The sequence below is a fragment of the Schistocerca serialis genome, chromosome 7, assembly GCF_023864345.2.
Source record: "Schistocerca serialis cubense isolate TAMUIC-IGC-003099 chromosome 7, iqSchSeri2.2, whole genome shotgun sequence".
Taxonomy (NCBI): domain Eukaryota; kingdom Metazoa; phylum Arthropoda; class Insecta; order Orthoptera; family Acrididae; genus Schistocerca; species Schistocerca serialis.
The window spans coordinates 393,410,147-393,430,643 of record NC_064644.1 but is presented as its reverse complement, the minus strand read 5'-3'; the positions used below and the strand labels follow the sequence as shown (position 1 = coordinate 393,430,643).

Genomic DNA, 20,497 nt, shown 5'->3' with positions numbered 1-20,497 from the left:
CTAGAACCGCTCTGCCACAGCGGCCGACGCTTACCACTGAGTACAGAAATATGTGGCGTATGTTGTGCCGCGTAACACTCGACGGTACATGCCTGTCAGTAAGTGAGATCTTGGTTTTGGTCTTGGTTTAGCTGAGGTTGTCCCTTCGCGTTCCACTTCGCAATCATATCACCAGCAGTTGACTTGGACAACTATAGAATGCCAATAAATTCTTCTGTGCTGAGTTCGGCCCAAAGCCCTGAGGATGGCCACTTGCAATAGTGGCCGATACGTCGGTCAATTTTATATACTGTTAATGCGTTCAACGGCCCAGAAGAAAATGATAATTAAATCGACATCATAGCTGCAAAGAGGCGTTGATATACATCACTGGGGTCATTTTGGAAATGTGTGCCCCGACCGGGACTCGAACCCGCGACCTCCTGCTTAAGCGGCAGACGCTGTATCCATCTGAGCCACCGAGGGCACAGAGGATAGCGCGCCTGCAAGGACATATCCCCTGCGCCCTCCCCGTGAGACCCAATTTCCCAACATGTCTACATCAATACATTCGTAATGCGCCTAATAGATGCTTGCCCATCACACTCATTACTCGTGGCATATTAAGCTACCAAGTCCCATATGAGCGTCTGCCATGTGAGCAGGAGATCCCAGGTTCGATTCCCTGTAGGGGCACACATTTTCAACATGTCCCCAATGATGTAAATCAACGCCTGTTTGCTGCTAGGGTGTCGATTTAATTATCATTTCATTCTAGAGAAGCTGCACACTCATCAATGCTATCTGTTCTTTCGGGAACAGATACTACACTAATGGCCATTAAAATTGCTACACCAAGAAGAAATGCGGATGATAAACGGTTATTCATTGGACAAATATATTTTACTAGAACTGACATGTGAGTACATGTTCACGCAATCTGGGTGCATAGATACTGAGAAATCAGTACCCAGAACAACCACCTCGGGCCGTAATAACTGCCTTGATACGCCTGGGCATTAAGTCAAACAGAGCTTGGATGGCGTGTACAGGTACAGCTGCCCATGGAGCTTCAAGACGATACCACAGTTCTTCACGAGTAGTGACTGGCGTATTGTGACGAGCCAGTCGCTCGGCCACCATGGACCAGACGTTTTCAATTGATGAGAGATCTGGAGAATGTGCTGGCCAGGGCAGCAGTCGAACATTTTCTGTATCCAGAAAGGCCCGTACAGGACCTGCAACATGCAGTCGTTCATTATCCTGCTGAAATGTACGGTTTCGCAGGGATCGAATGAAAGGTAGAGCCACCGGTCGTAACACATCTGAAATGCAGCGTCCATTGCTCAAAGTGCCGTTAATGCGAACAAGAGGTGACCGAGACGTGTAACCAATGGCACCCCATACCATCACGCCAGGTGATACGCCAGTATGGGAACGACGAATACACGCTTCCAATGTGCTTTCACTGCGATGTTGCCAAACACGAATGCGATGCTGTAAACAGAACCTGGATTCATCCGAAAAAATGACGTTTTGTCATTCGTGCACCCAGATTCATCGTTGAATACAACATCGCAGGCGCTCCTGTCTGTGATGCAGCGTCGAGGGTAACCGCAGCCATGGTCTCCGAGCTGATAGTCCATGCTGCTACAATCGTCGTCGAACTGTCGTGCAGATGGTTGTTGTTTTGCAAACGTCCCCAACTGTTGACTCAGGGACCGAGACGTGGCAGCACGATCCGTTACAGTCATGCAGATAAGATGCCTGTCATCTCGACTGCTAGTGATACGAGGCCGTTGGGATCCATCACGGCGCTCCGTATTACCCTCCTCAACACACCGATTCCATATTCTGCTAACAGTCATTGGATCTCGACCAACGCGAGCAGTAATGTCGCTATACGATAAACCGCAATCGCGATAGGCTACAATCCGGCCTTTAAACAATTCGGAAACGTGAAGGTAAGCATTTCACCTCCTTACATGAGGCATCACAACAGTGTTTCACAAGGCGACGCCGGCCAACTGCTGTTTGTGTATGAGATGGTTCAAATGGTTCAAATGGCTTTGAGCACTATGGGACTTAACATCTATGGTCATCAGTCCCCTAGAACTTAGAACTTCTTAAACCTAACTAACCTAAGGACATCACAGAACACCCAGTCATCACGAGGCAGAGAAAATCCCTGACCCCGCCGGGAATCGAACCCGGAATTTGTGTATGATAAATCGGCTGGAAACTTTCCTCATGTCAGCACGTTGTAGGTGTCGCCACCGGCGCCAACCTCGTGTGAATGCTCTGTAAAGCTAATCATTTGTATATCACAACATCTTCTTCCTGTCGGTTAAATTTCGCTTCTGTAGCACGTCATCTTCGTGGTCTAGCAATTTTAATGTCCAGTAGTGTACATTCATATATGTTGATGTTGTGGTCTTCAGTCCTGAGATTGGTTTGATGCAGCTCTCCATGCTACTCTATCCTGTGCAAGCCTCTTCATCACCCAGTACCTACTGCAACATACATCCTTCTGATTCAGCTTAGTGTATTCATCTATTGGTCTCCCTCTACGATTTTTACCCTCCACGCTGCCCTCCAATACTAAATTGGTGATTTCTTGATGCCTCAGAACATGTCCTACCAACCGATCCCTTCTTCTAGTCAAGTTGTGCCACAAGCTCCTCTTCCTCCCAATTCTATTCAATACCTCCTCATTAGTTATGTGATCTACCCATCTAATCTTCAGCATTCTTCTGTAGCACCACATTTCGAAAGCTTCTATTTTCTTCTTGTCTAAACTATTTATCGTCCATGCTTCACTTCCATACATGGCTACACTCCATACAAATACTTTCAGAAACGACTTCCTGACACTTAAATCTATACTCGATGTTAACAAAGTTCTCTTCTTCAGAAACGCTTTCCTTGCCATTGCCAGTCTACATTTTATATCCTCTCTACTACGACCATCATCAGTTATTTTGCTCCCCAAATAGCAAAACTCCTTTACTACTTTATGTGTCTCATTTCCTAACCTAATACCCTCAACATCACACGACTTAATTCGACTACGTTCCATTATCCTCGTTTTGCTTTTGCTGATGCTCATCTTGTATCCTCTTTTCAAGACACTATCCATTCCGTTCAACTGCTCTTCCAAGTCCTTTGCTGTCTCTGACAGAATTACAAATTCTTCTCCATTGATTTTAATACCTACTCCGAAATTTTCTTTTGTTTCCTTCACTGCTTGCTCAATATACAGATTGAGTAACATCGGGGAGAGGCTACAACCCGGACTCACTCCCTTCCCAACCACTGCTTCCCTTTCATGCCCCTCAACTCTTATAACTGCCATTTGGCTTCTATACAAATTGTAAATAGCCTTTCGCTCCCTGTATTTTACCCCTGCCACCTTTAGAATTTGAAAGAGAGTATTCCAGTCAACATTGTCAAAAGCTTTCTCTAAGTCTACAAATGCTAGAAAAGTAGGTTTGCCTTTCCTTAATCTAGCTTCTAAGATAAGCCGTAGGGTCAGTATTGCTTCACGTGTTCCAACATTTCTACGGAATCCAAACTAATCTTCCCCAAGGTCGGCTTCTACTAGTTTTTCCATTCGTCTGTAAAGAATTCGTGTTAGTATTTTGCAGCTGTGACTTATTAAAGTGATAGTTCGGTAATTTTCACATCTGTCAACTCCTGCTTTCTTTGGGATTGGAATTATTATATTCTTCTTGAAGTCTGAGGGTATTTCGCCTGTCTCATACATCTTGCTCACCAGATGGTAGAGTTTTGTCAGGACTGGCTGTCCCAAGGCCGTCAGTAGCTCTAATGGAATGTTGTCTACTCCCGGGGCCTTGTTTCGACTTAGGTCTTTCAGTGCTCTGTCAAACTCTTCACGCAGTATCGTATCTCCCGTTTCATCTTCATCTACCTCCTCTTCCATTTCCATAATATTGTCCTCAAGTACATCGCCCTTGTATAGACCCTCTATATATTCCTTCCACCTTTCTGCTTTCCCTTCTTTGCTTAGAACTGGGTTTCCATCTGAGCTCTTGATATTCATATAAGTGGTTCTCTTTTCGCCAAAGGTCTCTTTAATTTTCCTGTAGGCAGTATCTGTCTTACCCCTAGTAAGATAAGCCTCTACATCCTTACATTTGTCCTCTAGCCATCCCTGCTCAGCCATTTTGCACTCCCTGTCGATCTCATTTTTGAGACGTTTGTATTCCTTTTTGCCTGCTTTATTTACTGCATTTTTATATTTTCTCCTTTCATAAATTAAACTCAACATTTCCTCTGTTACCCAAGGATTTCTACTAGCCCTCGTCTTTTTACCTACTTGATCCTTGGCTGCCTTCACTACTTCATCCTTTAAAGCTACCCATTCTTCTTCTACTGTATTTCTTTCCCCCATTCCTGCCGTTTGTTCCCTTACGCTCTCCCTGAAACTCTCTACAACCTCTGGTTCTTTCAGTTTATCCAGGTCCCACCTCCTTAAATTCCCACCTTTTTGCAGATTCTTCAGTTTCAATCTACAGTTCATAACCAATAGATTGTGGTCAGAGTCTACATCTGCCCCTGGAAATGTCTTACAATTTAAAACCTGGTTCCTAAATCTCTGTCTTACCATTATATAATCTATCTGAAATCTGCCAGTATCTCCAGGCTTCTTCCATGTATACAACTTCCTTTTATGATTCTTGAACCAAGTGTTAGCAATGATTAAGTTGTGCTCTGTGCAAAATTCTACCAGGCGGCTTCCTCTTTCATTTCTTACCCCCAATCCATATTCACCTACTACGTTTCCTTCTCTCCCTTTTCCTACTACCGAATTCCAGTCACCCATGACTATTAAATTTTCATCTCCCTTCACTATCTGAATAATTTCTTTTATTTCATCATACATTTCTTCAATTTCTTCGTCATCTGCAGAGCTAGTTGGCATATAAACTTGTACTACTGTAGTAGGCGTGGGCTTCGTGTCTATCTTGGCTACAATAATGCGTTCACTATGCTGTTTGTAGTAGCTTACCCGCATTCCTATTTTTTTTATTCATTATTAAACCTACTCCTGCATTACCCCTATCTGAATTTGTATTTATAACCCTGTATTCGCCTGACCAAAAGTCTTGTTCGTCCTGCCACCGAACTTCACTAATTCCCACTATATCTAACTTTAACCTATCCATTTCCCTTTTTAAATTTTCTAACCTACCTGCCCGATTAAGGGATCTGACATTCCACGCTCCGATCCGTAGAACGCCAGTTTTCTTTCTCCTGATAACGACGTCCTCTTAAGTAGTCCTCGCCCGGAGATCCGAATGAGGGACTATTTTACCTCCGGAATATTTTACCCAAGAGGACGCTATCATCATTAACTATACAGTAAAGCTGCATGCCCTCGGGAAAAATTACGGCTGTAGTTTCCCCTTGCTTTCAACCGTTCGCAGTACCAGCACAGCATGGCCGTTTTGGTTAGTGTTACAAGGCCAGATCAGTCAATCATCCAGACTGTTGCCCCTGCAACTACTGAAAAGGCTGCTGCCCCTCTTCAGGAACCACGCGTTTGTCTGGCCTCTCAACAGATACCCATCCGTTGTGGTTGCACCTACGGTACGGCTATCTGTATCGCTGAGGCACGCAAGCGTCCCCACCAACGACAAGGTCCATGGTTCATGGGGGGGGGGGGCGGGTGGCGAGGGGGGGGGCTAGGGGGAGCCAACAGCACCCGGTGTTCCCAGGCAGTCACCCATCCAAGTACTAACCGGGCCCGATGTTGCTTAACTTCGGTGATCGGACGACAACTGGTGTATTCAACACGGTATGGCCGTTGGCACATCCATATATAGCCCACAAGTCCACAAGAATTTTAATGACAGCGACAACGGCCCCGGAACCCTACGCTTCCATTTGCAGAACGGCTGAATTGTCTCAGACGCATCTGTCACCCAGGTGACATCCAAAGATTAGTCCACGTTCGAAGTCACTGAGCTCACCTGTCCGATCCATTCTGCTGCTACTGCTTCTCACAACAAAAGACTACGCCCCTCCTGGTACACTGGTGGGTCCTTCACTCGTCACATCTAATGGTCAATTTTGTATTACATACGTATGTCCAGAAATATTTCATCAAGTAGTGTAGTCCCTATGTTATAAGCTGACGGATCCATAAACGCTTCGTTTCTATGTTATAATTATTTTCTACAACTCTTATTGGTACATTATTCGTGAGAAACATATAGGAACCGAAAGGACTAGTATACCACACGAAACAGTTTGTTACAGGAAATATTCAAACTGCTCTATGCTATCACTGACACGTGCTTCAACTCACTGTCACATCGAATCCTGATGCTACGCCATTAAACTACTTACTGCGTGATTGCGTCAATCATAACACAACATCAGTCAACGAAACTCCTGCCGGCCGCTGTGGCCGAGCGGTTCGAGGCGCTTCAGTTCGGAACCACGCTGCTGCTACGTTCGCAGGTTCGAATCCTGCCTCGGGTATGGATGTGTGATGTCCTTAGGTTAGTTAGGTTTAAGTAGTTCTAAGTCTAAGGGACTGATGACCTCAGATGTTAAGTCCCAAAGTGCTTAGAGCCATTTGAACAATTTTGAACAAAACTTCAGAAAAGGACAAAGGGTAAAAAGAATTTTGAGAGCTGCTAAACATTTTACGACAAACCACGATTTTCGGTCTCTAACAGTTTCTGAGTTATGATATTCCAAAGCGATTAGCGGGATTTTATGGCAACCCTTTACAGAACACTGACCTGTAAAGAACGGTGCTTCGCCAAGTACTTCCTCACGGCTTTCCACATCTCTACGATGAACTGGAAGGACGACGGTAAGCTTTCGCTCGCTAACCGTTATTTCTCGCCCACGGGGCAAGGGCGCTCTTTTGTGGCGGAACACTCGCCGCCATCGTCCTGAGACGGAGCTGCGCAAAGCGCGCCTCCCTCGCGAAGAAGGATTCCGAGGCGGCCTGCTCTTGCAGCAGACGTGCCTCTCGTATTGCAGATCTCCCGCCAATTGTCGGCCGCGACTTCCGAAATGAGAAACCGCGCAACTAATTACAGAAACAGCGCCCGCCGGTTGCTACTTCATGGCTCCGAAACAGAAGAACCACTGGCGCAAACTCAATTTCGTGCTTACGCAGTACAGCGATTTTGTAACCAGCTCCTCAATTTTGAATACACGACTCGACGTTACAGATCCATTCTTCAATAATGACTCTTCTGAACGAAAGATGGTAGCCAACTTGCAACGGCGTACATTCATCACAACTAATAAGCTCTAAAAAATAAAGGCCGTCTACGCTACTAGGATTACAATCTCCCAGTGACTTACAGAAATTACTAAACCGAAATGTTAACTGCAGTGCAGGGTTACCTGAGGGCGAGTGCACAACGCGTTAGATGTCCCGCCTTCTCACAAGTGTGGTCGTACACCGTTGCTTTGAACCCTATCCTCATTCAGTAAATACACTTCTGGCAAATAAAATTCCTACATCAAGAAGAAAAGCAGATGATAAACGGGTATTCATTCGACAAATATATTATACTAGAACTGACATGTGATTACATTTTCACGCAATTTGGGTGCATGGATCCCGAGAAATCAGTGCCCAGAACAACCAACTCTGGCCGTAATAACGGCCTTCATACGCCTGGGCATTGAGTCAAACAAAGCTTGGATGGCGTGTACTGGTACAGCTGCCCATGGAGCTTCAACACGATACCACAGTTCTTCACGAGTAGTGTCTGGCGTATTGTGACGAGCCAGTCGCTCGGCCACCATTGACCAGACGTTTTCAATTGGTGAGAGATCTGGAGAACGTGCTGGCCAGAGCAGCAGTCGAACATTTTCTGTATCCAGAAAGGCCCGTACAGGACCTGCAACATGCAGTCGTGCATTATCCTGCTGAAATGTACGGTTTCGCAGGGATCGAATGAAGAGTACAGCCACGGGTCGTAACACATCTGAAATGTAGCGTCCATTGCTCAAAGTGCCGTCAATGCGAACAAGAGGTGACCGAGACGTGTAACCAATGGCACCCTATACCATCACGCCAGGTAATACACCAGTATGGGGACGACGAATACACGCTTCCAATGTGCGTTCACCGCGACGTCGCCAAACACGGATGCAACCATCATGATGCTGTAAACAGATCCTGGATTCATCCGAAAAAATGACGTTTTGCCATTCGTGCACCCAGGTTCGACGTTGAGTACACCATCGCAGGCGCTCCTGTCTGTGATGCAGCGTCAAGGGTAACTGCAGCCATGGTCTCCGAGCTGATAGTTCGTGCTGCTACAAACGTCGTCGAACTGTCGTGCAGATTGTTGTTGTCTTGCAAACGTCCCCATCTGTTGACTCAGGGATCGAGACGTGGCTGCACGATCCGTTCCAGCCATACGGATAAGATGCCTGTCATCTCGACTGCTAGTGATACGAGGCCGTTGGGATCCATCACGGCGTTCCGTATTATCCTCCTGAACCCACCGATTCCATATTCTGCTAACAGTCATTGGATCTCGACCAACGCGAGCAGTAATGTCGCGATACGATAAATCACAATCGCGATAGGCTACAATCCGGCCTTTATCAAAGTCGGTAACCTGAAGGTACGCATTTCTCCTCCTTACACGAGGCATCACAACAACGTTTCGCTAGGCAACGCTAGTCAACTGCTGTTTGTGTATGAGAAATCGGTTGGAAACTTTCCTCATGTCAGCACGTTGTAGGTGTCGCCACCGGCGCCAACCTTCTGTGAACGCTCTGAAAAGCTAATCATTTGCATATCACAGCATCTTCTTCCTGTCGGTTAAATTTCGCTTCTGTATCACTTCTTCTTCGTGGTGTAGCAATTTTAATGGCCAGTACCGTAATACGCCTGCCTATGAACAGTCAAGGAATAATTTAAAGCACGTTTGACAACGAATCTATGAAGTAATCTGGGAATGGTCCATCTGTACAATAATGTATCCTGACGAAGGTTCAGATTGAAGTTGAGTTTTATTTAATCAAAACACGTTCTCTCAGTTGATGGCCATACAGAGGCTAATGTTCACAATTAATAAATGATTTTTTTGTAAGCAATGCAAGCAAACAATTCGTACACAGACAGTGTTTCACTTTTGCAAAGGCATGCTAAGCTCGATTAATTCCTCGCAGCTTTCGGGTTCACACAGTCTAGTGGAAAGATCAGCAACATTTGTTCGAGCTAACTAAAGGAATAAACGCATCTTCACAATTGCAAACTATTGCATCAATATTGAATAAGTCCAAACTGCCGACTACATTATCACCCGCTAACACCAGCGTCTCATACCACCCACATTTCTTATCCTTACTACGAACGCCGACAAAAGCTCGCGAACATGCATGCTTTCTCCCTACACAATTTGAGTCATATCAGTGTTTAACTCCGAGATCATCAACTGAAATTATTTACGGTTTTTAAAAAATAATTTACATTATACACATAAGATAGAGTCCTACGCTACTTCTGCATTTCATTATTATACAGATTAACAGAGTAATTCTATAGCCAGCTGAAACTGTCTTTTATGCAGGGTGACTCAGAAGTAACTGTATACACTTCGTGTGTTTAACGTATGGATCAGAATAATAGTAAAATGATAAATTTGTCTGAAACTGCTTTATTTCCCTACGGTCGCAGGTTCGAATCCTGCCTCGGGCATGGATATGTGTGATGTCCTTAGGTTAGTTAGGTTTAAGTAGTTCTAAGTTCTAGGGGACTAATGACCTCAGATGTTAAGTCCCATAGTGCTCGGAGCCATTTGAACTATTTTTGCTTTATTTCCGAGCTACGAGGCACAATATCGTTTGCGATAGGCGTTATATCATGGGCCAGTACAGGCTTTTGGAGTGTAGTGTTCGCCTGCTTATTGACTTATGTTGCTTTGTATACACCTCCACACTGCTCAATTGATTCTGGCATGAAACGCCTTTAGTTAATTGACTACAGTGTGGTCCGTTGTCCAGAATGAGCTGAGCAGAGCCTGCAACATTCCGAGAGCGCTAAGACGTCGAGTATATCACTGTCTTCGTCTACATGTACATGATTTTGAACATGTCCTGGAGTAAACATGCAGCACGTAGCTGTGTTGAATTTCGGGCCTCTTCGTATCATTGCTTTCTGAGAAGAATTAATTTTGTGTTGTTTGTGCTGCATTTGTGATATCTACTCTACTGAGTAACTGAGAAATAAAGAAATTTCAGACAAAAACATTATTTAACGTTTCAGTCTTGTTATGACATCTACATTACATCCAAAAATTATGTACAGCTAATTTTGAATCACCCTGCATACTAGTTATCACACTATGAATCGGAATTGCGCGACACTAGTCAAATTCGAAGCTTAATTCTTTATGCTCGTAGGTTGCTGCTATAGTCAAATGATAATTGCACAACGTTATTTTACTAAAATGTCTTACTAATACATATAAACAATAAAGATAACAATAACGATTTATGCAGAGGCTAATCCTTAAGTGTAACTGTGGCGTACTCTTTGCCTTAGCACAACCTTTATATTACGATATTTTTTGTTTGGTTAAGGCTATGTACTCGCAGGTAATTTTATTACAGACATCATGTCTAAACTTCAATAACATAACTAGTATCTCTATAGTGCATGCACAATTCAACTGTAGACACATTCAGACTCTCGTCATATTAGCATTCCCTCTGCTACCGGGTAGCCACGCCGTGTATTTGACGGTGCAGGATTTCCTGGTATCGGTTGCAGTGTTGTAACCATCTCGTTCATCAGCTACACGTCACTCAGCCTGAACTTCACATTTCATAATTAGTGTATGCATATAAACCCACAGCCTGTAGCGTTACAGTAGTAAAAGTAATGCCAAAGAGATCATTTGCTTGGGATGAAAGACAACGCTGTTAACAAGAAAACCTATCGGGTAACAATTACATTTGTTTTTTTCTGTCTTAAGTGAACTCTGGTGTAACATTGTTAGATCACACGTGTTTCGCTTCTACTGACAAGGTATCATTAGTACTGGTTCTGTAAAGTGGTAAAAATTACAAGCTCTTACAGTTTTGGTGACTTACCTGTATTACTAATTGCCTAACTGGTGTCTCAATCCCAGTTACACGTTGCTTGCCTGACGGCTTCTAGGCGCAAGGAAAATTTGACGTTCAGTATTTCATATAACTATTCACCGAATTTTAAAACTTTAATATTCTGTGAATTTACTCATTAAAATGTGTAATCTTATGGTATAAGTTCAATTCAGAACGTCAAGTATTAAAGTGAGAGACTATGTGTATTTCTTGCGGCAGTGTATAAACTACCCACACTATATTCATCCGCTATTTGAGAATGATAATACTTAGTGACTTTTTCAACAAACTTACATGTAATTAATTTCAGGCCTTTTACTAGCTGACACCCCCCCACCCACGCACACACACACAAAATGATTAAAAGAAGAATGTTTGCCGCTAACTACATTTTCGCTGTGTTCATACAATAAAATCCCGTAAGGCATGACATTTTAGCCCTGTGGTACACACGTCCACTGCAATGGACAGCTATTGATGGTCGATTTTTTGGCGTTTTTAGTCAGTCGTGAGGTTGCAAATACACAAATACACTCAGGGCATAGCATCAGTAGAGAGTGTCCACTGAATTGGATTGCGCGCATCTGCTGCCTCAGGACTGACTGAAAACGCCAAAAAAGCGAATTAACAGCTGTCCACTGCAGCGGATATGTGTAACCCAATACTGTATATTACTTCTTTACAAGTAACTCTATTCACAGCAAGTTTTGTAGACAGTACCCACATGTACCATTGAATGCACCTGCAAAATTTTACGGCACTTAGTTCCGGAGATATGACGTTTTATGCACGGGAGTTCGATTCTTTAAAACATTGGAAATGTGAGGGAAAGGAGAAGGGATTCTGGTAAGCACTTAAACAGTTACGCTTATGAATATGATGTAGCGGTTGCGCGGTCCCAGACTGTAGCGCCTAGAACCGCTCGGCCACTCCGTCGGGCTTCAAGGCAACAGGTGTATCCTAGTTTTTAATATAGGCTGTAGTCGAAATCAGCTTGGGTTCACCCTCAGTATTCGCGTGTTTGCCACTTTTTGGAACCTGCTTTTCTTTTGATGTATTTGTTTCTCGCGTCGTTCTCTGTACTTTTCTAAGACTTCGCACAAGTTGCTTTCATACAAATTTAACTGCGGCGTTGCTTGTTTTGGATTCAGCACCGTATTTTCGCATGTTCATTTGTTTTTTTGTATGTTACTAGGACTGTCTACATCATCAGTGCAGTGGTTTTACGTACATTTTCGTATTCGTGTATGTGTGTGTGGGGGGGGAGGGGGGGGGGGGCGGCGCACGTATGTGAACGTTCGTGCGGGTAGTGTTGTGCTAGAATACATGGATACATACATGTGAGTCACACAAATACGGAGCCGTATCATGACCCCCCAAGGCACCTCGCTTGATAAAATAAATCAATAGAATTGTTGCATATCGTACATATTCGTTACTGAGTAAAGTATATCTCACGAATATCAAAGTACAGTTTCGTTACTGCCTGAAAAGTTTCATTACTAGCATGTTTTCTTCCCCTATCTAAATTCGTACCACATTCGGACCATGTCGGTAGTTCACATATTTTTGCAATTCGTCGCTCTGAGCAGGAATGTTTAGAGAAGAAACGCAAGGATACAGAAGCATGTGTCACTACGGGAAAGATGGAAAACGCCTACAGGACAGTAATATTTAAGAGGTTGTCGGAGAAAAGAGAAACAGCTGTGTGAATATCAGCGCTCAGGCGGAAAGCTACTAACAAGTAAGGAAGGAAAATCTGGTAAGTGGAAGGATTGTATAGATGATTTATGCGATGGAAATGAACTTCATGGCAATATTATGGAAAAGGAAGGAGATGTAGATGACGATGAGATGGAGGATCTGATATTAAGAGAAGAATTTGACAGTGCACTGAAAGACCTGAGTTGAAATAAGCCTCTAAGAGCAGGCGGCTATCGATCAAAACTACTGACACCTTTGGGAGAGCCAGTATGGAAAGAACTATTCCACCTGGTGTGCAAGACGTATGAGACAGGCGAAATACCCTTATACTTCAAGAGAAATGTAATAATTCCATCTTCAAAGGAAGCATATGCTGACAGGTGTGAACGTAACCGAACTATCAGTTTCATAAGTTATGGCTGCAAAATACTGACATAAAGTATTTATAGAAGAATGAGAAAACTGGTAAAAGCCAACCTCAGGAAAGTTCAGTTTGGATTCCAGAGAAATGTAGGAACACGCGAGGCAATACCAACCCTACGACTTCTCTTCGAGGGAACACAAAGCTACGTTAATAGCACTTGCACACTTAGAGAAAGCTTTAGACAGTGTTGACTGGAATACTCTCATTGAAATTCTGCATGTGGTAGAGGTAAAATACAGGGAGAGAATAGAGACAGGGTTGTAGCCTGTCCACAATGTTATTCAGTCGCTACATTGAGCAAGCTGTAAAGGAAACGAGAGGAAAATTTGGAGTGAGAATTAAAGTTCAGAGAAAAAAAGACTTTGAGATTTGCCAATGACATTCTAATTCCGCCAGAGCTAGCAAAGGACTTGGAAAAGGAGCTGAGTGGGATGGACAGTGTCTTGAAAGCAAAACAAGGGCAATGGAATGTAGTCCAATTAAATCATACGATGCCGAAGGTATTAGATGAGAAAACGAGAAACTCAATGTAGTAGACGAGTTTTCTTATTTGTGCACTAAATTAACTGATAAAGGCTGGAGTAGATAGGATATAAAATTGACACTGGCAATGGCAAGAGACTCGTTTCTGAAGAAGAGAAATTTGTTAACATCGAACATAGATATGAGTATTAGGAAGTCTTTTCCGAAGGTATTTCTTTGTAATGTAGTCTTGTATGGAAGTGAAAGATGGGTCTATCACGTAACAAATGGGGAGGCACTGAAGAGACCAGGAGAGAAAAGAAATTTTTGCTACAACTTCACTAAAAGAAGAAATCGTTTGATAGTACAATTTCTGAGACATGAAGGGATGATCAATTTAATGAGGTTTGCGGTAAAAACCGTAGAGGGACACCAAGACATGAATACGGTAAGCTTGTTAAAAGGTACGTATTCGGTAATGAAGGGGCTTACACCGGAATGAGAAGCATGGGAAGCTGCATCAAATCAATCTTTGGACTGAAGACCACAACAACAGCGGAGTTGCAGTAACGGAAAGCTTTCGTTGCTAACCTGTTCGCCTTCGCGGTTGTTCGTGCCGATGACGCAATTTTCGTATACCTCCAATTTATTATTTTCGGCGAAGCATGTTGTTGCTCACATGGAGTACCGAACACACTTCGTTACTCGCCAAGTTTTCTTTTCGCATACGCGATTCGTGTCCGACTCCTGTTGCTTCTTTATAGAAGCTACATCTTTTGCCATATGGCAAGCCGTCAGCTTTACGATAGCTCACTGCGTTAAATGGAAATATTCTCTTTGTACGGCACGTGGCTGGAGCAAACCTTCTGCTGTCCGACGACCTTATAGTGCAGTTCGTAGCAGTGCGTTGCCATCGCACGGACTGCCCGCCGTACGGGAGAATTTCCATATCTGCACTAAGCGGCCTACGTGAGGCAATGAAGTGGAGATATAATCAGTAATTATTCTGATATGACAAGAATCTCAACTCTTTCAAAATCAGCTGTTTTCGTAAAGCCAGTATAGTCATGGTGACTCTTCATAAGCATATACTTTCAGAAAAGAAGAATCTATTCAGGAAAGAGATCGCACTCAAGTGGTGAATTGACAATCACGCTTATACCCGTAACTAGATAGGATAACGAAAAAGTATTTGTAAGTAATGGCTACATCAGTAACAACGTTCAGTAACGGCAGTTCAAATGTTGAAATGTGTGTAAATTCCTAAGGGACCAAACTGCTGAGGTCATCGGTCGCTAGACCTACACACTACTTAAACTAACTTATGCTAAGAACAACACACACACGCATGCCCGAGGGAGGACTCGAACCTGCGACGGTAGGGGCCGCGGATTCCGTGACGTGGCGCCTCAAACCAGGTATGAATACGTTGTAACGGTTATTTTTCGTGGCAATACTGTACCTAATCAAAAGTGTCCGGACACTTATTTGTGGACATTAATATGGGATGTGTTTATCTTTCGCCTTTATGATGGGTTCATCTCTTCAGGAGACACTTTCGATGAGTTGTCTAAATGACTATGAAAGAATGATAGCCCATTCTTCTTCAAGGTACAAAACCCGAGAAGTTAGTGATGTTGGACGTTGGAGTCTGTGGCGAAGCTGAAGTGGTAACTCATTCCAATGTTGAATCGTTGCGGTTTAGGTCGAACCTCTGGCCAGGTCAGTTCATTTCAGGATTGTTATTGTCCACAACCCATTGTCTCATAGTTGTTGTTTTATGACCAAGTACGTTATCATGCTAATATAAACGTTTATCGTCTTTAAACTCTTCCTCTACTGTGCCCAGTACACAATTCTGTAAAATATATCTACATATTCATCTACATGGATACTCTGCAAATCACATTTAAGTGCCTGGCAGAGGGATCATCGAACCACCTTCAAAATAATCTATTATTTCAATCTCGTACAGAGCGCGGAAAGAATGAACACCTATATCTTTCCGTACGAGCTCTGATTTCCCTTATTTTGTCGTGGTGATCGTTCCTCCCTATGTAGCTCGGTGTCAACAAAATATTTTCGCATTCGCAGGAGAGAGTTGGTGATTGGAATTTCGTGAGAAGATTCCGTCGCAACGAAAAACGCCTTTCTTTTAATGATGTCCGGCCCAAATCCTGTATCATTTCTGTGGCACTCTCTCCGATATTTCGCGATAATACAAAACCTGCTGCCTTTCTTTGAACTTTTTCGATGTACTCCGTCAGTCCTATCTGGCAAGGATCTCACACCGCGCAGCAGTATTCTAAAAGAGAACGGACAAGCGCAGTGTAGGTAGTCTCCTCAGCAGCTCTGTTTCATTTTCTAAGTGACCTGCCAATAAAACGCAGTCTTTGGTTAGCCTTCCCTGCAACATTTTCTATGTGTTCCTCCCAATTTAAGTTGTTCGCAATTGTAATACCTAGGTATTTAGTTGAATTTACGGCTTTTAGATTAGACCGATTTATGGTGTAACTGAAGTTTAACGAATTCCTTTTAGCACTCATGTGGATGATCTCACACTTTTCGTTATTTAGGGTCAACTGCCAATTTTCGAACCATTCAGATATCTTTTCTATATCGTTAGGCAGTTTGTTTTCATATTCTGATGACTTTATTAGTCGATAAACGACAGCGTCATCTGCAAACAACCGAAGACGGCTGCACAGATTGTTTCCCAGACCGTTTATATACATAAGGAACAGCAAAGTGCCTATAGCACTACCTTGGGGAACGCCAAAAATCACTTCTGTTTTATTCGATGACTTTCCGTCGATTACTACGAACTATGACCTCTCTGACAGGAAATGGCAAATCCAGTCACATAACTGAGACGATATTCCATAAGCACGCAATTTCACTACAAGCCGCTTGTGTGGTACAGTGTCAAAAGCCTTCCGAAAATCTAGAAATACGGAATCGATCTGAAATCCCTTGTCAATGGCACTCAACACTTCACGTGAATGAAGAGCTAATTGTGTTTCACAGGAACCCATGATGACTGTGTGTCAATAGACCGTTTTCTTCGAGGTAATAATGTTTGAACACAGTATATGTTCCAAAATCCTGCTGCATATCGACGTTAATGACATGGGCCTGTAATTTAGTGGATTACTCCTACTAACTTACTTGAATATCGGTGTGACCTGTGCAGCATTCCAGTCTTTGGGTACGGATCATTCGTCGAGCGAACGGTTGTATATGATTATTAAGTATGGAGCTAATGCATCAGCATACTCCGAAAGGAACGTAATTGGTATACAGTCTAGACCAGAAGACTTTATTTTATTAAGTGATTTAAGTTACTTCACTACACCGACGATATTTGCTTCTACGTTCCTCATGTTGGCAGCTGTTCTCTATTCGAATTCTGAAATATTTACTTCTCTTCTTTTATGAAGCGATTTTGGAGGGCTGTGTTCAGTAACTCTTCTTTGGCAGCACTGTCTTCTATAGTATCTCCATTGCTATCGCGCAGAGAAGGCATTGATTGTTTCTTACCGCTAACATACTTCACATACGACGAGAATCTCTCTGGATTTTCGAGAGAAACTTTCGTTGTGGAAACTATTATAAGCATCTCGCATTGAATTCCGCGCTAAATTTCGAAATATGTACATATTCGTCAGCATTTAGTGTTTTTCTTAAGCGCAACAAGGAAACCACAGCCTAACCACGAAGAACATCCTCGTACCATAACGTCACCTCCTGCACTACACATGATGACTGTTTGCGTCCTATAGGCATTCGTCAAACCCAAACGCTTACACTGGACTCGCATTCGGGAGGACGACGGTTCAATCCCGTCTCCGGCCATCCTGATTAAGGTTTTCCGAGATTTCCCTAAATCGTTTCAGGCAAATGCCGGGATGGTTCCTTTGAAAGGGCACGGCCGATTTCCTTCCCAATCCTTCCCTAACCCGAGCTTGCGCTCCACCCAAACGCTTCCGTCAGATTGCCACAGGATATACCCTGATTCGTCACTCCAAATGAGTCGTTTCCAGTGATGCGCTGTCCAGGAGCGTCACTTTCACACCACTTCAAACGGCGCTTAGCATTTACTACTGAAATGTTGGGCTTATGAGAAGCTGAATCCTATCTTTTTTACTCACTACGCACTGTCTTTGTACTAGCTGGACTTCTGTCAGCACTTTGAAACTCACGAGTGATTCCTTCCACTGAGTTCATGCGAGTTTTCACCCTTCGCAATTCTCGTCAGTCCCTGTCCATCATTCGTGAGGTCTTCCTGGTCTTTGTTTAGCTGTTCTTGTTTCTTCGTATTTCCGATTCACAGTGACATAGCCAGCAGTCGAGTAGGGCAGATTTAGAAGGGTTATTTAGGCAACGGATACATTCTGCTGTTACTGCTTTTTCACTGACAAGGCAATACTCGCCGTCTCGTCTTACGCCGGCTGGTTCGCGTCTTGTGACATCTAGTGGTCAATTCCGCATTACATAGGCGTGGGCGCATACTTTTGGTCAATTAGTGTATGGTACAAAATTTAGTCGTAACTTTTGCAGCTCCTTAATAGAAGTTAAGAAAGCCGCTGTACGGTTGTAGATGGCACTCCGTGCAGGTGAAGTTTCCCTGCACAGTGATCCGTGAAACGCGCCGCGCGGCGTCTGGTAGGGCGTTCCGGTTGTTTTTCCGCGTTTCGGCCGCTGTTTTCCACAGACTCCCCGGCGCGCCGCACCACAAGTGGGTTGGCAAGGCCGGCGCGAGACTGGCACCGCGCTTTATGTAACCAAAGTGAAAGCCAGCCGGCCGGGTAAGCACCGCGCCGGCTACCGATCAGCGGTCCGCGCTGAACCCGCTGCTACTGTCTGTGCAGCACTCGCTTCCTAACCAGATGATCCGAATTCCATTCTAGGCAATGGACACACACTTAGGTAGGGCATGCGTACGAATCTCGCTCCGGCTAACCAAATGTACGATTTCCGCTGCTCCATTAACACTATGGTTTGCCTGAGACTACCATTTTACCAACATTTTTTTGTAGTACCAGTGTCTTCAACATGAGACCATCAATGTTTTGAAACACAAAGACATCTGATTGTACGCTGAGATACTTCCACGAATGTAGTGCATTGTAGCAACCACATGAGCGTCCAAAGCAACAGTCGGGCCGCGCGGGATTACTCGAGCGTTCTCAGGCGCTGCAGTCATGGATTGTGCGGCTGGTCCCGGCGGAGGTTCCAGTCCTCCCTCGGGCATGGATGTGTGTGTTTGTCCCTAGGATAATTTAGGATCAGTAGTGTGTAAGCTTAGGGACTGATGACTTTAGCAGTTATGCCTCATAAGATTTCACACACATTTTTTTGCAACAGTCGGCGTGGAGATGGTTCTACGTGATTATAAGAGATACTGACATGGGATATTTTCTGTAATGGCCGTGTTGAAAAGATCATTGAAAGTCAAAGAAAATATATTTAAATTTAACCTAACGTAAATTTGAACTACTGCTTTTATGAGTGATTTCAAAATTAAACTACTAGTGCAATATGTAGTTTTGATACAAAACTTCTTAAATGTTAGCAACCTTTTTGCTCCTTATTTAGGACTATAACCTGTTACAAGCATTATGAAAGTTTAGAGATTTGGAAATTTGCTTTCAAATGCGTTACATGAAATGATGGGTGGTTGAAAACAGTGTGTCATGCCGAATCTGTAGTGAAAATGAAGAGTTTTTATTGTAGGTTTAAAGTTTTATGTAGCTGCTGGCTAGCTCTTTGTAGCTGCAGCTAACTGAGAACACTTCATGACATCTGTCACATTGATTCTCTTGAAGTAGAGGTCCAGCTAATGAGTGGCTCTGAAATCCCGTTTGTAGTCCAGCAAAGGCTTGACATCTTCACGTTCTGCAGCTATTACTGGAGCAAAAGAAGATAATAATTTCTACTTATATCACGAGAAAGCCCGTCCACCACTTTCCTTTCACAAACGGATATTTCCTTGAATGGGTGTACAGATCATTAGAGTGACTCGCGAATTAAGAGTAGTACACAACTTTTCATACCACATACGTCTCGATGGCTCAACATGATTACAATACATTTTATTTGTCACAAAACCATCTTCTCTTTTGTTTTCACTCCCGGAGAGTATGGTTGCTCTTTGACGGTCAAGCCACCGCCGAGCAGCGACACCAAAACGTAAAAAGCGCCGCCCACAGCAGGTGAAGCCGTTTATTTGTCGTCCACCCTTGACGTTTTCTCGTATTCCACATCTCCCACTTAGTGTCTGCACATACGAAAGCAAACACCGGCGCACAGAGTATGTTCCGCGACCTACTGCATGCTTAATATTATTCTGTCACGATCACCTTTCCTTGTCTACACAAGCAGTGTGAGATGCCTTTTCACTAACTGGCTTGTAACTCTTCAAAACCACCTCCTCAAAACAACTGACTGTTTACTTTTTGCCAATTTCTCCTTGTATTCGTTGCTTACTCTGATAACAACGGTAGCTTTTGCCAAAAAATTTAAAATTAGGTTTGTTTTCATATTGTTGGACTCTAAGGATAAAACTGCCTGTGGAGAAGGCTGAAATAACTGTTCTTGGGAAAACTGAAAGGTGACTTCACGTCCAAAATCTCTCGTTGCTCTAGAAGTTGCCTTGAAAGAAAAGTTGAACAGCATCTACACTGATCGGTTCAAAATGGTTCAAATGGCTCTGAGCACTATGGGACTTAACTGATGGGGTCATCAGTCCCCTAGAACTTAGAACTACTTAAACCTAACTAACCTAAGGACATCACATACATCCAT

At 43.5% G+C, this 20,497-nt stretch overlaps 1 protein-coding gene and 1 non-coding gene across 2 annotated transcripts in view; both read right to left on the bottom strand.

Annotated features, from left to right (window-relative positions):
* The window catches only part of LOC126413329 (uncharacterized), a 590,439-nt gene that overhangs the window by 177,795 nt on the left and 392,147 nt on the right, over positions 1-20,497 (bottom strand). The gene's annotated exons all lie outside the window — the stretch shown is intronic.
* Positions 5,696-5,814, bottom strand: LOC126413344 (5S ribosomal RNA). Its single transcript, XR_007575370.1, has one exon. It is a non-coding gene; the product is annotated as a 5S ribosomal RNA (ribosomal RNA).